General features: G+C 39.8%; 1 protein-coding gene across 5 annotated transcripts in view; it reads left to right on the forward strand.

Annotated features, from left to right (window-relative positions):
- CDK14 (cyclin dependent kinase 14) overlaps positions 1-21,851 on the forward strand; it is a 732,611-nt gene that overhangs the window by 239,304 nt on the left and 471,456 nt on the right. Inside the window, exon 1 of one of the 5 annotated variants that reach the window (XM_059171074.1) lies at positions 15,399-15,530. The exons of the other annotated variants lie outside the window; for them this stretch is intronic. The gene's annotated coding sequence lies outside the window, so the exon portion shown is untranslated. Of the gene's footprint in view, positions 1-15,398; positions 15,531-21,851 lie in introns of those variants that run through there. 5 annotated transcript variants of the gene reach the window in all.

A 21,851-nucleotide genomic window follows, 5' to 3' on the forward strand; every position in this document is an offset into this window, starting at 1 on the left:
ATATTATATGTTTATAAAAAAATAATTAATTAATTAATTAATTTTTTAAAAAGCTTAAAAAAAACAGGAAGGAGCTTAGGGTGGCTAGGGGACAAGGAACAAGGGGACTGGTAAGAAGGTCAGAAAAGTTGCCCCTTGCTGGTCATGGTTAAGATGTAGCATTTGGTTCTAAGTTAGAAACTGTTGAGTTTTGAGCAGGACAGTGATACTTTCTAAAACCCTGGTTGTTGTGTATAGACTAGGGCCAGGGGGAAGAATGGGAGAGTAGCAGCAGAGAGCTAAGTTAGGAAGCTGCTTTGATCATTCAGAGATGCATGGTGGCTTAGACTAGGGTGGCAGCAGTGGTGGTGCTGAGAAGTGGTTGGCTCTGGTATAGGCTCTGAAAATAGCACTGAGAGAACTAGCTGTTGGGTTGGATGGAGAATATCAGAGAGCAATCGAGGGTTCTCAGGTTTTTGACTGGGGAGATCAAGTGTATTAATGGTAAGGACATTTATTGAGATGTAGACTGTTGGGGTTGGAAGGGTATGAAATCAGGAATTTGGTTTTGGACCCGGTAAGTTTGAGATTCATGTTGGATACCTAAAAGGAATTGTCCTATAATGAGTTGAATGGGTGAGTCTAGGGACAAGGGAAAGGTAAGGCCTAGATATATAAATTTGGGAACTGTCAGTGTATCGATGGCATTTAAACCATGATGTTGAAGATCCGCTAAAGACTGAATAGAGACAGCTATGAAAAGAGATCCAAATCTCACTCCTGGGACACCACCGTCTTTGGAAGTTGGGAAGAAAAAGGAACCTCCAGCAAAGGAGACTGAGGAGTTGAGCTAATTAGACAGGAAGAAAACTAGCCGTGGAGCCCAAGTGACGAAAGAGTTTCAGGAAGGAGCAGGTGATTATTTGTGCCAGTTGCTGCTGAAAGGTCCAGGCGAGGTCTGGGAATTACCCACTGGAATTGGCATGTGGAGACCACAGCTGACCATGGGTAGAATGGAGAGGACAGAGATCTGATTAAAATGAACTTAAAGGAGTTTTTGCTTTTGTTGTTATTACTTTTTGCTGTCAAAAAATCAGTGCCATGACCCATATGTGGCTATCATTATGAGATATATACATATGTTAAATGATTGCATCGCAAACCTGAAACTAATACAATGCTATATGTCAGTTATATCTCAGTTTTTGTTTTTGTTTTTGTTTTAAAGCGAAAGAATGAAAGGAGAAGCAGCAGAACTAATTGGGGTTAACTACTCTTTTTGAAGAATTTTGTCTAACAGGGAACAGAGTTATGAAGCTTATAGCGAGGAAGGTGTGCAGGATCAAGACAGATTAAGGTAGAAGACAACTTTGGGAAGGCTAGCTTCATTCCAAGAAGACATGCTTTAGCTGAAGCAGTTCTTAGCTCTAATATTTACAGCCCCTATAAACAGGAGAAAATTGTCATTGAAAGAGAAGGGCTTATGACATTCTCTATGGTATTAAAAAATCATTTTGTAAGGTATCAGATTTTGGCACAGTTACAATGTACTTTCTTCTTTTAAATTTCCAGGTGTTAGATGGTGTCTTTGAACTGATACAAAGCTGAACTGCCCTGTGTGAGAGCATTCTATAAACCTAGGAGTAATTTTAGAGTAAAAATTTTAGAGAGGGCTTGCATGACTGAAGCAAGATTGATGGCAGTTAGAGTATTGCAATTCTTTTAGAATGGAGTTAAAAGACTCAGACATTTTCCTAATAAAAAGAACTGTTGGATGGACTTGCCAGTTGTTAAAAAAAAAAGTTCTTAAGTAATACTTGCAGAAAATTAGCTAATACATGCTACTTCATGCTTGTCCTGATAGGTGGGGTTAGTTTCAGTTAAAATTAACTGTGCACATAATTACATGCTTACTTTATATTTTTTGTGTGTGGGGGACATATCCTGGAGAAAGGGTCATCTTCAGAGTCCTGTGGTTGGTGGTATTTTCCACTTGTGCTTACATACACTGTTCTAACAGTAATTACTTTTTATTGGTGTATATATATATATATATATATATATATATATATATATATATTTAAACATTTTGTTTATTTGACAGAGTGTAGAGACAGCAAGAGAGGGAACATAAGAAGGAGGAGTGGAGAAGGAGAAGCAGACTCCCCACTGAGCAGGGAGCCCTATGTGGGGCCCAATCCCAGGACCCTGAGATCTTGACCCGAGCCAAAGGCAGATGCTTAACCAACTAAGCCACCCAGACACCTCTGTCTTACGTACTATTAAAATACAGTTTCTTAGTCATACTACCTTATGCTACTTGCACAGAGAAGTGAAATACTTTGGTAAATGAAAGAGCAGGATGACAGTTGAGGTTTAGCACATGTGGGTAGACTCTGCTTCTACATAGATCTCATCATACACTTTAATTTTAATAAGAGAGCAGATTATTTGTGTGTGTTTCATAAGCTGATGCACCAAAATTTTATTCCTTCTTTGATCAGATAGAACATTTTGTTTAGTGCAGTCTCAGAAGTTAGAGTCTTGCTTCCTGATTGGCATTGATTATCTTAAAACACCCCCAATTCTTTTGGAAATGTGTGCATGCCAATTTAGAACTGTTTGTTTGAAAAGTTTCTAGGTTGCCCCTGGCAAAATTGATTCTTGATGAGTTTTTGTTTTCTAATTTTCTCTTGTCCAGAGAGTTTCCAGTGGCAGCCAGTTGTGAATACATTATGTGGCTGATTTTTCTGTTGGTAGATGTAAAGTTTACCTCTTCTAGCATTCAGTACTCCCTAAATTTCCCTTGCATGTCCTGATGGTGGTAAAATCTCTTGCTGTCAGTCTAATCTGTTCAATAAGCCTTGTCTTTGAAGTTTCATTATGTAACCATGGATTCTCAGTTTTAATGACTCTTAAGCTGCAGCTTTGTAGTTACAATAGAGAAATGTGATAGAAGAGGAAGAAAGTCTGGAGAGGGGGGCTGTGGGGAGGAAGGAGGAGGAATCAGAGTGAGCTAAGCTTTCTCATTAAAACTCATAGAGAACTCTACATAGCTCCTTCTACCTTTAGCCAAAGGAAATACCAAGAAAGGCTGTAGGGTAGTACATATAGCTGTTAAAAAAGTAGTTGAATTTAATGGAATGGTACAAGAGCACAGTGCAGTCACAATTGCAATAGAAATAGAAATACAGATATCGGAGAAGAATCAGTAGGAATTGGTGGACATAAAGAGTGACTGAGAAAATGAGCCTGACAGCCATGGTTGCTGCAGGAGGAAGTGCACAGGCTGATCTGAGCCAAGAGAACCAAGACCAGTAGCAGACTTCATGCAGAAGTGCGAGCCTCAGGGGTGTCTGATGTGCCCAAAGGCTTGCATTATGCTTATCACTGCGGTGTAAAAAACCTTTGTTTTACTGAATGCTGTTCTGAGCAGTTTAGATACCAGTTAGCCTCACAGGTATTGTTATTTTTCAAAATACCTCTAAGGTATTGAATGATAATAATACTAATGTATTATTATTATTATTATATTATAATATTATATTAATATTTTATTATATCATATATTATTATTATATTAGAGGTATTGAATACTAATACTAATACTAATAAAGTACTGTTATTATCATACATTAGGTATCTTGTCCAAGGTCAGGAACCCAGGTTTGTCTGGTTCTTGAGCTCACCTTCTTTTCCATGTAGCTGTGCACCCATCTATATGGTTTCATCTATGATGTCTCCTTTCTCTTTCTCAAACCTGTTTTGTTCCTTAGGGTTTTGCCTTAAGGAACCTTGTTGGAAAGGAAATACCTGAATGCAGTTCTGCACCCACTTGGGGCTCCTTAAAGTCAAGTGGTCTTCCGGGGGCTGCAATAACTTTGTGCCCATAGTAGGTATGGGTTGTGGTGGGGTCAGTCTGGAAGTAAGAATTTTTTGTTTTTTTAATACGATCTTTTATATGAATTGAAGTTTCTTTGAATGGTTAGGAGAAACAGTGACTATATAGGGACTCAGCTGTTTCAGTGGAGGACCAATAAAACCAAATTAGTCAGTTTGGCCTTTGTATTGTGTTAGGTAAAACGTTACCTTCCCTGAATTAGAATCAGGACTGGGGAGAGGAATGAGAGCTAATCATGGTCTCCAAGTTGCCCATGACTAGCTGTTGCAACATTTCTCAAAACTCAGTTTTCCTTAAGGAATATGGAAAAAGAGTTTGGTTGACTGCATTGTGGGTCACTAGGAAAAAACACATCTTTGAACCAGATGGTTAGGCAGTGTACTTGGAGTCCCTGGAGTCCATCCAAATAATCTTCCACCAAAGGGGAGAAAAGAACCATTGTTTGTGAGGGTTCAAATGGTGGAAGTTGTTCAACTCTTCTAGGCTGTGCTCCTGGGATATTACAAAGGTTCTTTGTTAAGCTATCAAATTACACCCAGATAGAGATAACAGTTCTTGTTCTAAGAGTGATCATTGCTAGTTTTTGGATATACATTTTCCACCAACATCTTGCCTCTTGAATTCTTTGTGACTCTAGTATTCAGAGCTTGATTACATACCTGAAGTGAAAATCTGACAGTTTTCACTTTACCTGTGAAGCTTTCCTCGTTTTGAGTTCTTGTAATATTTTCTTTTATATTCTGCAGTGGCAATTATTTCTTGTATTGTACAGTACAGTGTATCCCACTGTCTGTGAGGACAGCAGTTGTGTCTCATTCATCTCTATACCTCCTATGGTGCTTAATACAAAGCTCAATAAATGGTTGGTAAATGAATAGAGCGTGAAAAAAATCCTTTAGTAATGAAATACAGAAAATGTAGTTTACTCTGTCTTCTTTACATACTCCACACATCCCTAGTGTACTTTTGTGACTTTTTCTAAAATTCCCTTGCTGTTACTTGTTTAATTTTTAATAACCCTCTTTCTTTCATGGCCAGAAAGCCTTTAAAGCCCGGGTCAGTATAACAAACTGATTTCCCTTTTATAATTCCAGTGACATTTCTTAGTTACATATGGGTGGTGATATTTACCAGCAGTTTATAAATGGTATTTGCAAGGCCAGATCAGTTTAGTATCATTTATGTACTGTGCCTAAAATCTGAATATGTGCTATCCCCGCAACTTGTGTGGTTAAACTAATTGGTTTGAGTATTTAGGCTTCTACAGGTGCAGATAACTGACTCAGTGGTAATGCTCCATGTTTCGTGGCAGCTATACAACCCCTGTAAATTATAAGAATAAATTTAAAAGTTTAATATATATGATAATTTAGTACAAATTTATAGAAATAGTAGTATGTACCGTAGGTATGTGAAGCTGCTTTGTGAAAACATTTGGCCGCTATTAAACCCATCCTTTCCTACTGTCATTTGAGTCGACATCAACCGTCAATCTCTTCTTCCTGGGGTTTAAAACAGCGTGTCTATGAAGCATCTTAGCCACAGCTCTAGCATCCATGCTTCACCCTAGGCGCCCATCCTTTTGTACATATATTTCCGCATGCACAAGCACTCTTGGTTACAAGGAACTGAAAATCAGCTCAAAGTGTTTAGGGGAGAAAATGGGATTTATGGGGAGGCTAGCGTGGCACAACCTCATTTTAAGAAGTCAGCCAACTGGGACACCTGGGTGGCTCAGGTGGTTAAGTGTCTGCCTTCAGCTCAGGTCATGATCCTGGGGTCCTAGGATCGAGTCCCGCATTGGGCTCCTTCCTCAGCAGGGAGCCTGCTTCTCTTTCTGCCTACTGCTCCCCCTCCTTGGGGGAGCCAACCAGGCAGTGCTGAGGACTCAGCTGCTGGGACCACAGTTTCAGTGCCTTCTGTCTCTTGCCCTCATCTCTGCTCTTACTCCTTGTCCTTGTCAGTTTCAGGATTTCATTCCAACCTCTTTTCAGGACTTGACACCAGTGGCTTCTCAGTTGATGCTTTCTCTGCTTTGCCACCATCAAGAGTAGAGGGGTAGGGTCCAGTTCAGCTCTGGCTGGCAAAGTCCCAGGGAACAATGAATGGCCTAAGTTGGATGGCTGGCCTGGTGCTGGACAGGACACACCCCTCTCTAGCCTGCAGTGCATGGCGCCAGGGGAGGAACCTTTCCAGGAACCAGCTTGTTGTTGTAACCATTCAAGTGAAACATTCCACAAGAAGTGGCAGAAAGGACTCAACCAGTATTTGAGTGCTGCTGTCCTTAGTGTTTCACTGGATATGAAAGGAATGTAGGAGTAAAAGCATTTCAGAACTGGTAACATCCCTGCTACTTACGCATTTTTGCCTCGAACCTCCTTCTTGGTTACACAAGGGAGATAGGACTGGTTATGTGATCATCTGACAAATGATTACCTTGGTTTGCTTTCTGTTCTTTGAGGAAGGTGTATGTGTGGTTTCAGAGTGATCTAAATCATACCAGCATTAGCTTGAAAAGGCAAAATACCAAAACACTGGCCAAAGGGAAGTTAATTAAATTACACAGGAGCACTGGTTTTAATTTCAGTTGAGAGTTTTTTCAGTTGGTTATCTTTTCATTATTGTGCTTATTGTTGAATGAATAACATTGTTATCCATTCTTTTCTATGGGATTTTTAGGGGTATTTTATTTTTAGGGGTACAGAGTAAGACAAAGGAAGAAAATTATTTAATAAATCCTTATTATTTTAATATTTTGAAGTTTATACTAGATCAGTAGCAGGGAACTTGTAGATTAAAAAATGTCAAAGGTGACTTGACATTTCTGTCTGTTTGACAGGTTCATTTAGACAAGTTTTCTTCCTTTAGGATTCTCCTGATTTTCTAACTAAGTAGAATTTTGGAAAGCTGGTCAAAAGTTCCTAAAGGCGATAAAGCTGACTTATAACCCTGAACTAGAAAACTTTTTCTTCCCTTTTCATAGTTAACATTAAAAAACTCAAGTAAGTTTTTAAAAAAAGACTTAGCTCTTTAAGAAGCTTTTGATAGTCTTGGATTTGTAGCTTCTCTCCATCCTGGAATCAGGAAGAGAGAAAATCCTCACATCTTTCCTCAGTGCCTTTTGCCTTTCTTCTTGCTTCTACCTGAGTCTTTTTTTGTGTCTGCCACTGAAGTCTTATAATTTAATTCACATTTCTAAGATCATATTAGTTCTAGACATTTGGAATTCTCTGATACTGTTCTTTGTGAATATGGTCTTGGTAAGATTGCTTTTATACCTGGGTCTCTGGTTTAGTTTCTCATACTTGGGGCATGGCACCCCATCAAAAAATCAGTTGTGATTTTGCAAGGGTGTGGGTGGGAAAAACCGCACTTGGCCATGCAGATACCCAGGCATTTTCTGTTACTTGAATAAATAATTAATACATAGTGTGTATAGCAACCATGTAATGTGTATTTTAATGCAAAGTCTTATGTGCCAAGGATTAGAAATTTAACTGAGGAGAAGCAAAGACTCAGGCATAGACAAGTTGTTTCCCAGGATAATTGAGGACACAAGATCAGGAAACAAAACATATAGAAAGGAGGAAGATTGTTCCCTAAAAAAGAGGAGACTGAACCCCTGGTTAGAAGCAGAACTGTGATCAGACATCACATTTTTTTTTTTTTTTTTTTGGTTATTTATTTATTTGACAGAGAGGGAGAGATCACAAGTAGGCAGAGAGAGAGAGAGAGGGGAAAGCAGGCTCCCCACAGAGCAGAGAGCCTGATTCAGGGCTCGATCCCAGGACCCTAAGGCCATGGCCTGAGTTGAAGGCAGAGGCCTAACCTGAGCCACCTAGGTACCCCCAGACATCATATTTTTAAAGGAGACAAAAAGAAGTCCTGCCTTTTTATTACTGTAATCTGTATCTACCTGTTTTTGTTATTAGGATTCATGAAAATCAACTTTCCATGCTGTTTTTTGACAAACATAATATAAAGTTTGCTTGTAGGGTGCCTGGGTGGCTCAGTCATTAAGGGTCTGCCTTCAGCTCAGGTCATGATCCCAGGGTCCTGGGATTGAGCCCTGCATCGGGCTCCCTGCTCAGTGGGGAGCCTACTGGTCCCTCTCCAACTCCCCATGTTTGTGTTCCCTCTCTCGCTATCTCTCTCTGTCATAAACAAATAAAATCTTTAAAAAAAATTAGGTTTCCTTGCTATAGCTCTGTCTTTGGGCTTTTAATCTCCAACTTAGATGATGTTCATAATTGAACTTTTTCACCTGGACATGTTTTCTGCAGTTCGTGGTGACCAACATAGGATTTATCTTTAGCCAAGAAACAAACCTAGAGCATCTGTTGTATGTAGGACCCAGTGTCAGCACTGTAGGGAAGGCAGAGATGAAGAAGATATGGCGTGTGTGTGTGTGTGTGTGTGTGTTATGATTATGGTTTTTGTTTGTGCTCCGGATGCATGGATTTTGAATGGTCTCCCCTTAGTCTTATTTTCCCCATAGGCCTTCATGTTTTTAGGGTGCATTTTAACAAAATGCAGCATTTTTCAAGAACAAATTTCTTGGGTTGTGATAGAATTACCTGAATTTACTGATGGAATTGGTTCATTTTTTTCTCCTCTAGAATCCAGAAAACACTCAGAGTTATGTAAATATTAAGAAGAAAATCCTAAGGTTTCTGTGAAATGCCAGAGTGATACATGGATATTTTTGGTATTGAGAAAGTATTTTAAATAAATGACATTTCTCTGAATATATGGAAGTCTAAGCAATGACTAGCATTAGTGGAGAAGAATTAAGTCATAAATTTTTTAGTGTTTATTAAAAAATAAAGGTTTAGGTTTACTAAAACCTTGTGAGCATTTTTAAAACAATCATAACATGAACATTTCACTGTAAAACTTTGCAGTAGAAAAAAATTGCTAGGGTCGCCTGGATCTATAATAATTTGAAATTCAGCCACTTTTTTGGGGGAATTTCTGTCTTTTCTCTATCACTTTTGAAAATAAAATATCTTCTTCATGAGACTTAAAAGTTTATTGAAAGTAATTCATAAGGCAGACTTACTGTATTAGATTTATATGCATAAAGTAGACTTTGCTGTTACCCCTTTCCTAACTTTATTTCCTTATTTTTCTTTTCTCTTTGTTTGTTTTTAAAAAAAAAAAAACAAAAAACAAAACAGAACAAAACCAAAAGAAGAGCTTTCTCTATTCCTTTCTTCAATACTTTTTTTTTGTTTGGGTTCCTTTTTTATTGGGGGAGGCAATCTGTCTGTTAGACTGTACTGTGAGGGTCAGGGATCTGACAGCCTTGTAGGTCTGAGATGGCTCCAGGGAAGCTGATAGGAAATAAGTATTTCTGCTCAGGTGAGAAGTACCACAGAGCCCATAGGGAATAGCTTCTTGTTCTGGGGGTGGGGTGGGGGGGGTTACTAGGCTTGTACTTCTCCACTAAGAAGAAAGTTCCTGGTTCTGCTTTGCACCCCCCTATTCTCACAGTTGAACGAACCTGTATTCACAGTGTTCTAATAAGCCTGTTTGTCTAGTTGCTCAAGTTTAGGGATGGTTGAGGAAGCTTGTGGCAAGACTGGGAAGAGTGTGGTAGTCTTAGGAGGAGGTGGCATGTTTAGAGCCTTAAGGAAGGAAGCCTTATGGCAAAGAGAATAAACCATAGTGATGATGCAAAAGGATGCATGGATGTCAGGTCTGGAGATCAGGTGTCAGTGATCCTGTATACTCTTGGTAAATCCTCGTGGCTGTCACTAATGTTCACGAGGGACCCAGTCATCATCAGTTGAAGATGAGACTGTGTTTATTATAATTCATTTGAAAAGTCAGCAAAATGTATGATATACTTTTTAAGTTAAAAAAATCATATATGAAGGCAGATATGTTTAGGGATCAATTTTTGTTTTCCTGAAAAAATGACCTAAGCAGATAGAGGTCAGATTCTAGCATTTTTATATGTTTTATATTTATTTTATAAAACATATTTTATATGTTTTATATATTTTTTCTTATCTTTTCCTTTATATTTACCAAGATGAAGTTTTTGCAAGAGTTTTGTAAATAGACGCTCTATTTTAACATCTGTTATTGTCCTTCTGTGGTTGGTTTCAGATACATCTCGATGTCCTGTAATAAAGATAGTCTTAATGGCAGTGGATTGTGAATCTTGTACGACATGAACATAATGATTAATTTCCCGTAGTTTTGCCTTCTAGCCTGTTTTTTCATTTCTGCTTTAAGGCCAAGCTTGTGTATATATACATTGACACTATATTTTCCCCACATATTCTCCCCATTCATTCCTAAAGGTTCCCGTCTGTTTCCACTCTTGGGAGCCCACAGAATTTGTCTGAACAACAGTCATCAGCAGCAGCTCTTCCTAATATTTATTTATTCAGCAGGTACTGAGTGCTATCTTGGGGGCTGGGGACACCAGTAGAAGCCCGTACTGTGGAGCCTTTTACATGCCAGTGGGGGCAGAAGACAAACAAATAAATACATTAGATGGTGCAGCAAATTTGGTGCGAAGAAGAGGGTAACCAGGGAGGGCTCCGAGGAGGAGATTACTGACATCCAACTGAGTAATGAGAAGGTGTCAGCCAAGATTTTCTGAGGAAGAACATTCTAGGCAGTGAGAGCAGCACAGACAGATTCCTAAGGCAGGAATTAGCTCTGAGGAGAAGAAACATTGGGGTGCCTGGGTGGCTCAGTCGTTACGCCTCTGCCTTCAGCTCAGGTCATGATCCTGGGGATCCTGGGATAGAGCCCTGCATTGGGCTTTCTACTCACGGGGAAGCCTGCTTCTCCCTCTCCCACTCCCCTTGCTTGTGTTCCTTCTCTTGCGGTCTCTCTCTGTCAAATAAATAAATAAATAAATAAAATCTTTAAAAACAAAACAAAACAAAAAGAAGAAGAAAAGAAACATTGTCTATTGTGACTGAAGCATGGACTGGTAAGTGCTTGGGGGGGCCCTGCTCAGTTCTGCTTGGTCAGTAAACAAGGCCAGCCTTCTTGCTTCAGGAGGGACAAATGTTGGGTGTGGTTTTTTCCTTCTGAGACCACTCTTCCTTGCTTTCCCCCATCTTCCCTGTCCTGCCTCCTCACTCCCTTTCTCTGAGAGCATGTCCTCAGTAAATTAGGCGAACAAGAATCCTGGCTGAGCTCCATTTCTAGGAGAATAGAAACCTAAGACACGTAAGTGAGCTTCTGACCATTTTTTTGCAGACTGTGAGTGAATAGCCTCCCCGCTTGCCCCTGCACCTCCAGTCCGTTCTACGCCATTGCCTTGTTGTAAAATGAAAAAATCCCACCCAGCTGCTGTGCTGCTTACAGTCCTTTAGTGCCTTCCTGTTGGATTAAATGGCAACTTCCTGTTGGATAAAAGCCCTAACTTCTTAGCATGGCTTACAGGTCTGTTATGCTCTGGCATCCAGCCATCTTTCCCTCAGCCTTCCCAGCTGCCACCAGTCTATTTACTGCTCCGTGGTTTCCTTAGACAGCTTCCAGTTTCAGGCCTCTGATCCTTTTGTCCTGTCCTGCTGTTCCTCACATGCCCTCCCCCTTCTGGCCAGTGCCTGGAAGCCTCAGCCTGACGCTCCCTCCTCAGTGAGGTCTTCTCTGAGCCACCCTTATCTGTACCCAACCAAGCACTCCCAAAACACACATTTCAGTATATTATAATCACTTGCTTTATTTTTCACCACTCACTGGGTTCCTTGAATGCAGAGAACATGGAAGTTCCTACTGCTGGATGCATCAGCACACATCTGTTGAATAAATACATGAAAAAATAAGAGGGAAACTTTATTTAGTGCAGTTTGTTGGTTCTTAAACAGCAAAGCCTCTTGACCATGAACATTATACATGCCCTTATCTACCAACTTTATAGGAAGAAGGACAGGAACTACCTGGGTGGAGTGACTGAAGGTAACACTTCCAACATGTTTTTGTTTTTTAAATTTCAGGGAACATTGAATGATGGGGGTGGGGTTAGATTATTTAAGCCCTAAAATATGGATTTGGGAAATTTGTTACTTCTTTTGAATATTCATTTAATATTTTCTGGATAGCTAGCATTGTGTTATATGTTGTGGGGGAATAAAAAAGGAAGCAGTTGATAGAGTTTGTTCCTCAAGGACCTTAATTAAAATGGTGAGCTAGTGAGCTAGTGAGAGTTTTGAGGCAGCATATGATTAAATCTTAAATGATTTAAGTAAGAAGCACTGTTGGTCCTGAAAAAGGAGTCTGTGGGCTGGAGGGTTGAGCAATCACAAACTAAAACTCAGATTCTTTTTTTTTTTTTTTTAAATTTTTTATTTTTTTATAAACATATATTTTTATCCCCAGGGGTACAGGTCTGTGAATCACCAGGTTTACACACTTCACAGCACTCACCAAAGCACATACCCTCCCCAATGTCCATAATCCCAACCCCCCTCCCCCCAGCAACCCTCAGTTTGTTTTGTGTGAGATTAAGAGTCACTTATGGTTTGTCTCCCTCCCAATTCCATCTTGTTTCATTGATTATTCTTCTACCCACTTAAGCCTCCATGTTGCATCACCACTTCCTCATATCAGGGAGATCATATGATAGTTGTCTTTCTCCGCTTGACTTATTTCGCTAAGCATGATACGCTCTAGTTCCATCCATGTTGTCGCAAATGGCAAGATTTCATTTCTTTTGATGGCTGCATAGTATTCCATTGTGTATATATACCACATCTTCTTGATACATTCATCTGTTGATGGACCTCTAGGTTCTTTCCATAGTTTGGCTATTGTGGACATTGCTGCTATAAACATTCGGGTGCACGTGCCCCTTTGGATCACTACGTTTGTATCTTTAGGGTAAATACCCAGTAGTTCAATTGCTGGGTCATAGGGCAGTTCTATTTTCAACATTTTGAGGAACCTCCATGCTGTTTTCCAGAGTGGCTGCACCAGCTTGCATTCCCACCAACAGTGTAGGAGGGTTCCCATTTCTCCCCATCGTTGCCAGCATCTGTCATTTCCTGACTTGTTGATTTTAGCCATTCTGACTGGTGTGAGGTGATATCTCATTGTGGTTTTGATTTGTATTTCCCTGATGCCGAGTGATATGGAGCACTTTTTCATGTGTCTGTTGGCCATCTGGATGTCTTCTTTGCAGAAATGTCTGTTCGCGTGTTCTGCCCATTTCTTGATTGGATTATTTGTTCTTTGGGTGTTGAGTTTGCTAAGTTCTTTATAGATTCTGGACACTAGTCCTTTATCTGATATGTCGTTTGCAAATATCTTCTCCCATTCTGTCAGTTGTCTTTTGATTTTGTTAACTGTTTCCTTTGCTGTGCAAAAGCTTTTGATCTTGATGAAATCCCAATAGTTCATTTTTGCCCTTGCTTCCCTTGCCTTTGGCATTGTTCCTAGGAAGATGTTGCTGTGGCTGAGGTCGAAGAGGTTGCTGCCTGTGTTCTCCTCAAGGATTTTGATGGATTCCTTTCGCACATTGAGGTCCTTCATCCATTTTGAGTCTATTTTTGTGTGTGGTGTAAGGAAATGGTCCAATTTCATTTTTCTGCATTAAAACTCAGATTCTTATAGGAATGTAGTCCCCTCTGCAGAAATGGTATTCGTGGATCTCAGTAGTTTTCGGATATTAAGGATGGAGCTTTCTCTCTTGGCTTTCCTGAAAAAGGAAGTTCATGATAGTTGTGTTTGAAGAACTTTTTGCAAGTTTTTGAATGAGTTTTTTTGATGCAGAGAAAAATAAAAGTTCAGTATCTTCACAGTGTAATTCAAACGGATGAAGGTGAAGATGGTTTGCAAACGGGAGATGATACCTTCTTCTTCTTCTTCCTCTTTTTCTTCTTCTTCTTCTTTTTTTTTTAAGGTTTTATTTGTTTGAGACAGAGTGCATGAGCCAGAGGGAGAGGGAGAACTGGGCTCCCCGTTGAGCAGGGAGCGAGCCTGACTACATGGGGCTTGAACCAGGACCCCAGGATTATGACCTTAGCTGAAGGCAGACGCTTAACCAACTGAGCCACCCAGGTGCCCTGGGAGATCATTTCTTTCTTTCTTTCTTTCTTTTTTTTTAAAAAAATTGACAGACAGAGAGCACTAGTAGGCATAGTAGGCAGAGAGGCAGGCAGAGAGAGAGAGAGAGAGAAGTAGGCTCCCTGCCGAAGCAGAGAGCCCGATGTGGGACTCAGTCCCAGTACCCTGGGATCACGACCTGAGCCGAAGGCAGCAGCTTAACCCACTGAGCCACCCAGGCGCCCCGGGAGATCATTTCTTTAAACTGAAGGGAAACCACCTTTCCCGGAGCTTTCTGATTATAAGTGTACCCAGTTCTGTGGGCTGTGAGAATTTTGGCTGCTCACCATTGACATGGTAGTTACCTCCTCTTGTACTTTAATCTCTTAATTAAATAAATATCTGTGAGGTCAGATTTCATGCTTGACTTTTAAAATTTCTAGCCTGAAGTGTTTTTCAGTTGTATCCTTGTGGCTTAACCTAATTTATACCCTTTTGTGATTCTGTTTTTTGAGGATAGGAGGTACTTTGAACAAAGACAAATTGTAGCTTAACCATTCTCCTGTAGGGGTCGCTATAAGAGTAGCCTTTTGGCATTCTTCCTCACCACCCAGCACCCAGCACCCAGCGCTGTGTGGTATGACTTGACATAATTAACCTAAGGGTTTTGGGATCTGGTTTGTGTTGGCATTTTACTTTTGGGAGTGATAGAAGCTCTAACCCCTCCAACCAAGAATTCTGTAGGCTTGTAACTATGTATTTTATCACTTCGGGTTTGTAAGTGCTACACCTGTGCATTTTGAACCTCATTTATTTGGTGCATGTTTATTTTAGAGTTCTCATTATTCCTCATTTGCATATGACAAATATATACACATAGACACATTAAACTATTTTAGTGGCTTTTGCAGCACGAATGATGGTAGCCTTCGTTGGCCTTCTGTAGGATCTCAGATTATTGTTTAATGGGGTTGTCACTCAAGATCCTTACTGGCTTCCTCCAGTGCTTTTAAAAAAATTGAATTGAGTTTGATGGGGTACATCCCCTTGATTAAATGTTTTTCCTCCCATGCAATCAGCATCAGCTGTTTGGCTCCCCTTCTGTATTCTTTTGAAGCAGTCCTGCATTGCAAATCAATATCTTTCTGAAGAGACAGTGTGTTGTGAATCGCCTGGACAGCATATGCACTGTTACTTTGGCTGCAATGCTGCTGCAGAGCCTGGTTACTCTGCCTTCCTGGGAACTCCACAGGCAAGTCCATCGTGTTTGGAGAAAAAAAAAAAAACTAGGTTTTTTTTTGGGGGGGAGAAATGAACTGTTAAAGCTATTGATACTGAATGTTAACATGTTCTTTGTGTTCTTGTGTACTATTTTTGGTCTTATTCCACTGAGATTAGTTTCTCTTAGGTGATTTCTGGTGTGTTTTTGTGTCTGTGTGTGGTTTTTTTTTTTTTTTTTTTGCTCTTGCTTCCCCCTTTCTTGGTTGTAGTACGGCCGTACCGTTTTCAGCTTGCTAGTGCAGAAAGATGTGAATTCAGTTGCTGTATGAGCCTGGCCTGGTGCAGACACATTGCTAGAGACATGTTAAAGAGTTCCAGGTGAATTGAGCCTGAGAGAGACAACAGCAAAACGGTAAGACAGAGCATGCTTAAAATTAGAGCAGGGTTTTTAATTTGGAGCATCTCGGCAAGTCTGAATCCTGACTCACTCATTTACAACTTGAAAAGGATTCATTTTATGCATGTCATTTCACTCACCCCCTTCTCTTTAACTGCCAGAAACATCACAGATTGATCAAGGGGGGATTTAAATTAGGGATCCGAGGGGAGGTTACTCATGGAGAGTCTCTTGAGGCGCCCAAGGCTATTGCTTGTAGTTTGTAAACACCAGTAGCAGTGATAAGAGGAGGAAAAGGTTTAGCGTCTGTGCTTCTTTGCCATAGCTGAGTGTTATTTCTTCTGAAACTCGCCTTATTTATTATAGCTTAAAGAGATCTTATAGATTGTTTTCCCTGGCTTTGCTTGGCTGAATGCCCTCTGAGGCAAGCCAGTGAAGGACGGGAGACCACATCTTTCATTTGGGTAAACTGATGTCCCTATGTTAGCTAGATTGGTTCTGAGTGGAATAAGCGTCTCTAGTAGATTAGGGCTCTGGGGCTTCCTCTTTGCTCATTCCACCCCCTTCCCTTCTAGAGCACAGAAACGTACCTGCTTTAAGTCTGTGCTTTCTGGCAGAGGCCGGTGTGCTGGTATTTTGCATCATTACACCTGGAGTGGTTATGCTTTCATGTACGGAGGTGATAATCCTTCCTGTGGTTCTGCTTGTAGAGCCGGCTCTAAGAGTGGACTGGGAGCATTTTGGGTTCTAATGGAGAACCCCTGCATGCATGAAGGACTGAGCTAGCAGACAGACTACTCCAGAATGATGCTTACCTGCTTGTGCTGACCATAACAGCTGAGAGACGGAGATGTAAACCTTGATATCTACAGGGGTTGAATTTCTATTTCCATTGTTAATTGGCACACAGTATTAGGACTAGGGGACAGTCAAAGTTGCAGAACATGTTTTAATATTGTTCAGAGTGAGACTTACTACATTACATGGTCCTGGTGGATTTATTAGGGTCCGTCTCCTGTAGAGTTGCTGAATGCCCAGGGTGCCAGCATTTGAGTTTTTGCTTTAAAAATATTCTACGTCTGTATATTTTAACTCAGCAAATCACATAAAATGTAAATAAATGATGCAGATAGTGAAGATCAATTGAGAAGATCATTGGTAACTTGCTGTAGCATGTTGGCCATAAGCCAGCTGTGTATAATTTTGTGACATTAGTATTTTTTAAAAAGAACACCTGATTAATCGATAGACAAATGAGAGAAATTTTTGAGTGGGGGGGTCACATAAGAGCCCTAAATATCCTTCTATGTTTACTCAACTATTGATTATGAAGGTGAGACATTGATTTTTGGGAATGAATATTTAAATTTTCTTCCAAAGAGAATTCACATTTTCTTTTATTTTCATCACTTATTACTTCCTGAAAAATCAACATGAACTATAAGCTGTTCTTTTCCATACTTCAGTTTTTGTTTTCTTTTTTCTGGAAAAAAAAACAATTTTTTTTTTTTTTTCTGTTTAGAAGATGATGTACTCTGTGTTGTTGGCTTTTTTTTTTCTGAGAGTGATATATTCTAGCTATTTATATTTTTCCCTTCACTTTGTATAACCTGTGAGGTTTATTTTTTTGCCCTGTGATAGAAGGAATTGGACATTTGCAAAAAGTAGTTTTTAAAAAGGGGAAGGGGCGCCTGGGTGGCTCAGTGGTTTAAGCTGCTGCCTTCGGCTCAGGTCATGATCTTAGGGTCCTGGGATCGAGTCCCACATCGGGCTCTCTGCTCAGCAGGGGGCCTGCTTCCCTTCCTCTCTCTGTGATCTCTTCCCTTCCTCTCTCCTACTGTGATCTCCCTCTGTCAAATAAATAAATAATAATAAAAAAAAAATAAAAAGGGGAAGAGTAGAGTAGTTACATGACATTTATAGTCATAAACTTAAAAAAAAAGATTTCATTTATTTGAGAGAGAGAGAAAGAGAACACAAGCAGGGGAGCAGCAGGCAGAGGGAGAGGGAGAAGCAGACTCCCCACTGAGCAGGGAGCCTGATGCGGGGCTCGATGTGGGGTTCCATCCCAGGATCCCGGCATCATGACCTAAACTGAAGCAGATGCTTAACTTACTGAGCCACCCAGGTGCCCCATAATTACACACGTTTTAATTCCTCATTCTGCAGACGTTTATTAGCCATCTACTATGTGTAAGACATTATAAGACCTGCTGTGAGGAAGTAAAATGAAGTGATACATTCCCTCGCCTGAAGCAGCTTAGCTAGAGGAGCACTGGTATTTTTCTCTGGAATATGCTCTTTATTCTTTCTTATGAATAAGTAAATTTGATGCTTTTTAAATATTTTCTTTCTTGGAGACTCCTTCTGTTTTTTTTTCATCATTTATTTATTAAACAAACATTTATGTAGAATCTACTGTGTAACAGTGTAACTGCTCTGTAACAGTGAGCCAAAAAGATCTGGGGCCTGTCCTCATGGAACTTACCGTGTACTGTACTCCTTTTTAAGATACTTCCGGGAGAAATGGAGTAGATTTCTTTCATTTGGGGCAATTGCAGTACAGATACTGTATGCTTTGATTTTTTTTTTCATTTCTTAAATTGTGGTATAAAATACACATCCCACAAAACTCTAACCATTTTTAAGTGCACAGTTCATTGGCAGTAAGTACTTTCACAAGGTATTGCTACCATCACTGCTATCCATTTCCAGAACTTTTCCCATCATCCAAACAAAAATTCTATATGCATTAAATAATAATTCCCCATTTTCCCTCCCCCTGGTCCATCCCTGGTAATCTCTAGTTTACTTTCTGTGTCTATGAATTTGCCTCATCAAGTGGAATCATAGAGCATTTATCCTTTTGTGTTTGGTTAATTTCACTTAATCTGTGTTATAGCATGTCCCAGAATTTCTTGATTTTTTAATATATGCTTTGATTTTTTTTTTCTGGGGGGGGGCACATAGCAAACATTAACCAGGCTCCACGCCCAGTGTAGAGTCCCATATGGGGCTCCATCTCACAACCCTGAGATCATGACCAGAGCTGAAATCAGGAGTCAGACACTTACCCGACTGAGCCACCCAGGTGCCCCAATATATGCTTTGATTTTTATATGGAAAACACCGGAATTCCCCCTTCTCCCTTACATGCTTTCACTAAATCAAGTTTCCATATGGATACCATAATAGATAATCTAGAGATACTAAAACTCGGAGCTTGTAGGATGGGGAAGGGAGTGAGGAACAGTTATGCGTAGAGGGAATAATCGGTGGTTATCTTACATTTGGGTTCTCTACATGGCCTGGTAATTGAGCATGGTAACTGGGCTACTTAGATTTTCATGTCAGTTCTTTGGTGATAGAGAACAACAGCTAAAATATTCAGTGGAAGGCTGGACTGTAGCTTTTGTCATTATTAACATTTTAATTTCACCCCCTCTGCTTCAGTTCCCTTGCTCTATCTGATGTTGAGGTCCTCCTACAGACTCTTGGAATTGGCAGGTTCTTCAGCAAGTGTGCTGTCTAGTTGGCTCATTGCCACTTGTTCAGCCAGTGGGAGAGTGAGACTTTCCTCAATCTCCTGATATCTGCTGCAAACCCTTCTTCACTCCCCACTGCTGTTTTCAGTGGACACTTAACCTGAAAACCTCATGTTATCTTTTGAGTTGGGCAGAGAGGAGCAGGAGAAGGTATAAGCTTTTTTTCCAAATTAAGCAGTTTTTCATTGGATGAGGTGAGACAGGGTTCATCAATACGGCATTCTCTTTTCAAATTTCTTCCTGTTACTGTTTATCTTAAATCCAGATGGTTTTTCTGATAGAGTATCCTTTTTAGAAAGTCAGGTTAAAGCTCCCAGAGGTATCCATTTATCTGCCATCGACTAGATTCATGATTCTTAGATTGGATCAGCCTTGAACATACTATTCAGGAAACGCCTGGTTTATGTCGTGGTTTATGACTCGCCTTGAACATACTATTCAGGAAACGCAAACATATATGGGAAAGGAAGATTCAACGTGGCAGTGCCTAATGGCCAGGTCATTCCATCTTCCCCATGAGCCTGTCCTTTTTGATGATCTTTATGCTTTCTGCCCATCGTCATGACTTTGCTGTTCAGCCTTGACTTTTGATTTGAGGCTGATTCAGAATCAGGTCAGTTAAAGGCATGTTAAGTTTAGGTGATGGAAGTAGTGAGGGGTGAGGGAGGATTAGTCAGAAACCTTAGACCACAGAATGCTTTCTTTTGCGTCAGAAGAGAGAGTGAGAGAAGTGTTGTGGATCAGGTCTGGCCTCTGCTTATTTCTCTTGAAATATCAATCCCAGGGAACATGTAAGGAAGACATCCCAGTGGTCAGGATCTTGGGCTTTGTAGAGTCTCGGAATAAATCTCATTACCTCTACTTGTTCTCTGTGTCGTCTTGGACATGCTACTTAAATATTGCGTGCCTCAATTTAAATGTCTGTAAACTCGGAATAATAGTCATACCTCATGGGGCTTTTGCAGACACTGCAAAACTACTTATAAAGCATTTTTCATAGTAGCTGTTACATAATAAGAGCTCTGTGAGAACCATCATGATTACCGTTATTATCTAAAAATTCTTCATTTCCATCTCTCTTTTCTATCAACTTGAATTATCTTGTCCAAGTTTTATCCTTTTCCAGTTTGCTTGTTTATTGAGCATATATGACAGTTCTTAGTGTTACTGTGTTTGAGGGGATAAAAAGAGGATTTGAAAAAGTGCTCCTGTCTTCCATTTATCATCTGGTAAGGTTTGGGAAGGGTATATGTTCTATAAACTTCCTCCTCTGTCCTGCTGATACAAGTTTGCCCCAGTGGCTTATTCCTCAGCTGAATGAGATCTTGCTATAATACAAAGAGGACAGTGAAATGTTCCTGGAAGCACTGAGGCTTATTTTCAGGTGGCAGACAAGCGGCAGGATTTGTGTATCCCACTGCTCTGCTCTATTCACCTTGACGATCTGTGTCTGGATTCACTATTGACTTTTCTCAGTCAGAGGAAAGGTTGACAGAACCAGCTCTTATGAAATCAGCTAGGACTTTATTATTAATGGATTGCTGTCAGATTTATTATTGCTGAAATTTTAGCTCTTTACAATAGATGGACCTATTATCAAAGCTGCACTGAAAGAGACTTCCATTTTTTCCCCTCAAAGGTTCATTGTTCCCTGTTTCTCTTCATAAGCTCTGTGTGGTTAGTGACCCATATATGATTCCCTGAAAATTTCAAGAGCTTCAAAAGTCAATCCTATATTGAGTGATGCCCTATATTTTTCTGGATTCTTTGGTCAGTTCCGTATCTCGATTTATTTTATTAGAATAAAAATATTAAACTTTAGAACTTTATAACATTCCTCTTGACATTCATTAGTCACTAATTATTATTTAAGCATTAATAGTACATCTAAATTTTATTAAAATAGGTGAAAAGATAAAAGTTTGCTTATTTATATAGCCGTCTGTTTCAGAGTAAAAAGATAGTACACAATTTTATTTCTCCTTCAGGGAAGGGATTTAAAAATATTTATAATCTTTATTTTTAAATGCTGTTCATATGGTTACCAAGGGAAAGAAATTCAGGCCCTAATGGATCAGTCAGTACCTCCAGTAGTGTCTTTTTTCAGTTTCCATTTTTAATGTTATTATGCCTTCTGGATGCTTGATCTTACATGAGGGACAGAGAGCTACAGATATTTGAAAGGTATAAACATGAAGGAAGAACTAGCCTGGTTTAGTACAAAGAAGCTATGGGTGGTGCAATGAAGTTCAGAAGAGAAACAAAACAATTCAGAAGGCATCTGAAACTATCGTTTGCACAGCCTTTGAGACAAATGACAGCTTCTCTGGTCCTTGTGATGTTTAAAAAAACCCAAAAACCAAAAAAAAAAAAGTGCCTCAATCAGTAAGCCTGTGTATACAGGTAGAAAGCGTGCTGGACCATATTCATGATTTCAAAGAGCCATGAATCTGAGTTCAGCCTTATCTGTTTATTGATTATTAATACTTCTGGCATGGTAGACATTTTAAAATTGCTGTAGGTTATATTGGTCAGTTCTTCTTGCTAGGTCATGCCATATCTCTGTATCATGTGGAGTCCTCTGAAAACACTCTGTTTTCCCTTTCTCAGGTTAGGACCCAAGACAGACAGAAAGAAAAGCTATATTTAAACCTATAAATTCTGTGAGAGGGGGGAAAAGGTTCTTATTTGCAGGAACAGACTTTTTCTTTTCTAGAATGAGAACTTTAAGGGAGTAGTGTCTTGATGAAGAAACTAATTAGCCATGTTGGGAGCCACTTTGTGTAGCCTG

The sequence above is a fragment of the Mustela lutreola genome, chromosome 4, assembly GCF_030435805.1.
Source record: "Mustela lutreola isolate mMusLut2 chromosome 4, mMusLut2.pri, whole genome shotgun sequence".
Classification (NCBI taxonomy): domain Eukaryota; kingdom Metazoa; phylum Chordata; class Mammalia; order Carnivora; family Mustelidae; genus Mustela; species Mustela lutreola.